The sequence below is a fragment of the Gadus morhua genome, chromosome 12 (genome assembly GCF_902167405.1).
Source record: "Gadus morhua chromosome 12, gadMor3.0, whole genome shotgun sequence".
NCBI classification, from domain to species: Eukaryota; Metazoa; Chordata; class Actinopteri; order Gadiformes; family Gadidae; genus Gadus; species Gadus morhua.
Genome location: NC_044059.1, coordinates 10,035,760 through 10,040,759, shown reverse-complemented (window position 1 = coordinate 10,040,759; position 5,000 = coordinate 10,035,760).

The following is a 5,000-nucleotide window of genomic DNA, read 5'->3' as shown; positions in this document are numbered from 1 at the left end:
AGTTTGTTGAATTACAAAGAAGATTTTTTTCCCCTTTCACTTATTTTTACACAAGGCTGAAATGTGAAAAGCTTAACAGAGTTCTTCATTCATTTGTCAATTTCAAATTAAAATGATTGCCAGTTCTGAATAGTCCAAAACTTGGCTGACACTCAAATACATTTATTAAAATGTTCCCTTTGCGAAATAACGTCTTTTGGATAAGGAGAAACTCTCATGAAACAAAATGGCCTGAATTTAATTTAATCCATTGACGTCACATGATGTACACAAACGTGATGGAAACTATAAAATCTGCATCGAATTCTAGATCCTACTCCAAACTCCAAACAACAGATGCCTTGGTTAGATACACTAAGAGGTCCATTAACGGTGATGTCATCACCACCGGCGATGACATCACCACCGCACCCATCCATCTTTCCTTCACCGTTCCAGAAAAGCCGTTGACTGCCATCAAACCCGAAAGGCAATCACTTCTTCCTCCTCCTCCCGTTCTGCCGAGCAGAAGAGAGGCTTTGTTAAATATTTTATCCGTTTAGAAGAAGAAAAAACGCCAAGGTTCAGAAGCACCGCAACACACATCTATTTCTTTGTCAAATCGCAAATAAATAGTTAAAGGCCATGAATAAATCAGGCAGCAGGAGCGCGTCGACGGGGTACTCTGGGAGTATAGCTGTTATTGTTGTTCTGTTGTTTAGCATCATGGCTCTCCTCCACTTAACCCCTGATGCCTTCCTCAGCTTCCTGCCCCCTCCTCCCCCCTCCTCCCCTCCTCCCCCCCTACCCCCTCCCCCATCCGTGATGTTCTCACTATGGGACTGGTATTGTTTTTCTGGAGTGGAAACCGCTGTAGACCCATGGTACGGGTTTCTGCGTGGTACATGTTCGGTGTCTCTTTCTTCTTGGTGTGTGGCAGAAGTGATCGATTTTTACAGTCGACTGTGGCAACACATTGACGTTTACACTGACTACTGTGGTGTGTTTCCTGTGTAAAAAAAACAGGGTGTTTTTTTGTGGCGCGTTTGTCGTGTCGTTGTTTGTCGTCTCACTAGTGAGGCGGTTGGTGATGTAATGTATGAGCTCAGGGAGCTTTTTTTGGGTACCTTGGGAGTCGGAAAAGGGGAAACATGTCGACGTTTGACAGTAAAGTGAGTCTGAGCTATATGGTGTATAATCCCGTACACTCCTGTGACATGTACAGGCTGGGAGTCCTATGTGCTTTTGTTACACTGTGGGGAGGTCTCTGTGCTCTTAAAATCATGCCACGTACGTTTCAGAGGTTGATGCTTGGTAATGTGTGTTTTACTTAAAGAGCAATTTAACGAATAAATATGTAATACATAATGCAGAAAACGTCGTTTGACTTAATCAGAAGTGTAAGCCAGCAAAATACGGCAACGTCGATTTTGGACATTTTACAAATCCTGCCAAATGTACCTGACAAAAAACAAAATAAATATTTCCTTTTTCACAAATCACCACACGTCAGCCTCATCAGCAGGGCCATGCACACAGCCCAGACAGGCTCTTTTAATTTGACTCTATGGTCCTCCATCACACTTTGGCCTATCAAGCTCCCCGTTAACCTGACACAGAGGCCAGATAAGGGAGCTGCCGGAGCTCTGTGAGGTGAAGTGCGACGGCCGGGGGCCGGACCTCGCCCTGTCCGACCCCGGCGCAGGTGGAGGGGAGGAACACAAACGCAGGAAGAAGAGGACTGCTGGGTCAGCAGCCAGCCCAGGTAAACAAGCAGACAGCAAGAGCAGGAAGCAGGTGGTGCAGGAGGAGGAGGAGGAGGAGGAGGAGGAGGAGGGGGAGGAGGAGGAGGAGAAGGGAGAGGGGTAGCGGATGGAGAGAATGGAGGAAAGAGATTGGAGCGCTGAGGACACAGCAGGGTGCAGCGAGGTGGAGGCGGGGGAGGAGAAGGAGGACAGAAGAGGGCGAGAGAGGTGGGAAAAGAACGGGGAAGGTAGAGAGAGTGAGAGAGACGGAGTGAGGGAAGGGGTGGATGAACGAGTTGCACGTGCGGCGAGTGACAGCTCAAGAACTCAGCCAGTGCAGCACTCAAATTAAAGTCAAAGAGTCCAGTCAGCGGTTTGACTCGCGCTCATGTGTGTCCAATACAAACAGGTTGGAGAGTAGCGCACACACACACACACACACACACACACACACACACACACACACACACACACACACACATGGGGCGCCCATCCTCAGAATGTCCTCCACCTTCACAAAATGGCGCAAGAAGGGAAAAGATAACATCGCCCCGACCTTATAGGGCCATTGCATCTCGCACTTCCTTCTCAAGGCCCCCGAAACTACCCGCCCCACCCCGCGATGAGGTACTGCGGCTGGGGGGGGGGGGGGGGGGGGGGGGGGGGGTAAGGGGCTTCCAGACCACCTATAGAGCTCCACCCCACAACTGCTCCTCTTCTAACTGATGGCAGCCGCCATTGAGATAAGAATCTTCCTTAAAGCAAAGTGGCTCTCATATAGATGATACGACGGTGACCTCACGGTTCCACTGAGGGAAGAGCTGCACGCTAGCTATATATCTGCGCTGATATGAAATCGTGCGGAAGAAACCACGGCGGCACGCGGCTCGTAATAAATTCATCGTAACCGCAGGAGGAGCCACATAGGAGCAAAACATTGCCGAAGGAAGTGCACAGAGTGGTTAATAGTTTTTACCTACTCGTGCACCGCGCATTTGTTTTACTGCGAGGCTGGTGATAACAAAGGTCTAACGTTTGACAGTTGCTTAGAGGCGACCACTTTAATCTTTTTACTACACATTTGTTTACAAAATAAAGAATCTAACTGCAGTTCACCTCCTCCTTCTCCTTGATCTCCTGGAACAGTTTTATTGACTTCTCTTTATAGCTTCCGTTCGTTGTTTTCGCTTGGAAGGCTATCCGGTCCGAGGAAGTTTCTTTTTGCCGGAGAGGAACTGCTCATAAATAAGTAAATCTCAGCTAAAGTAGTCCCTTGATGTTGTATTCTGATCCTGTTTTCTCGAGATGGGTAAACAATCCTGCCTAATTGAATGTTTTGTAAAGTGAAAAAGAAGAATGTAGTTTTGGATTTTGTAAGGCTTTAAAAAGAGGCATTTTGGCAATGATGAGGCAGACTGAAGCGGGTAAGTGACCTCAGCTTTCAGATGCACATCTTCTATTGCCTAAAATCTCCTGAATTTCATGAGGAAATGGAAGTCTTTGTAGTAAGACAACAGATCTTCAGGTTGACCTTGACTTTCAAAGTAAAACTTTTAGGTAAAAAAGGGTTTTCATACAGCCCTTAATCATGGTAACAGGCATAGTTTGATGGCACCCCTTGAACCTGTAAGCCAGTACTTCTGGCAAAAGAAAAATGTTTGAAAACCCTCAAAACTCAAAGTATTCGCTATTCATCTTCTTTGAGTATGCCAGCTTTAACACTTAAATTACCCTGGATTGAAGAGAAGAAAATGAACCAGAGACAATCTTTTGGCCAATGACATCAGCGCAACATGCCCTTTATGAAAGGCTTATCCCTTATGCCTGTGAGACAGGTAGTTTATTTACAGGGCGAGCGATGCAGAATACACACACACACGCACACGCACACGCACACGCACACGCACACACACACACACACACACACACACACACACACACACACACACACACACACACACACACACTCACACACACACAGACACACACACACACATATGTCTTGAGTCACAATTCTCTATATGACCCTCGTCCATCTCAAACCCGCCCCTCCCCCTGCCGGCCTCCGCCGAAGGTCAACAGCCAATCAACAACGCTCTTCCTGGGATTAAAGGTCATAGGGCTTTAGTCTACCACTACCTGCAGCTTGACTCATAAAAACCACTCAGCCACCTACTGGGAAGACACCACAAGCCTGCCGGGTTGGGGGGGGGGGGGGGGGGTAGGGGGTTGGGGGGGGGGGGGGGGGTAGAAGGTGGGGTCACCCGCCGCATACAGACAGGAATACACTCAGCCGTAGATCTTGCCCGGTGCCAGAAGCCTCCTTGTCCGTGGCCGTGTATTTATGCCCGTGTAATTACTGTAAGGTGACTGAAACGGCGCTGACAGACAAGCCGAGAGACGGGCTCCTCAGGGGCCCAGTACACACTGCCTCTGCGGCCCCCACGTCGACGGTCTTCATCAAAACCCCGGTAATAATGAAGGTAAGGGGGCGGGAGGGACGGCGCCGTGACCACCCCGGACTCAAGGTCGTCACGGGCGTCCGGGTGAAGGGGTCACATTGCAGACGGGATGAACGGGGAGGGGTGGGGGGGGGGGGGGGGGGACGACCGCTGAAGGACGTGGGATTAGAAGGGCCCGGTACTGATGTGATGTTTGACAGGGTTTGTCTGCGCAGGTATGTGGGATTGTGGGTAGTGTACACGCTGTGCAGGCCGCTGGTGAACTGATCGTGATGACAAGGAGGGCTTAATGCGAGTCTTTAGGGAACACTGCTGAGTTATGGCCGTGAGATTGCAATATCGGGCCAGCAACTATGTTCTTCTGAATTGCTCGTGTTTTTTTTTTTTCAAAAGAGGGCTATATCTTGGAATATTTAATGAACTATTTGAATATTTATCTTGACAAACATGGTTGTAAGATAATATTTAGAACAATAATTAGGATTGATTATTTACCAATGGGGCAGCGCATACACATACAGGCTCTATCTATCTCTCACACACACACACACACACACACACACACACACACACACACACACACACACACACACACACACACACACACACGCACACACACACACACACACACACAACACACATACACACACACACACTAATCACACACTAATGTCATCGAAGAAATCGTTTAACAGCTCGCTCATCACTGAAACCGTTCTAAACTCTGGTAACCTTTAAGCTGTGAACCAAACAATACACATTCCTATCTGTCCTCTCTGCCGCGGGCGCCAGGCTGATAGGGGGATGAGCGCAG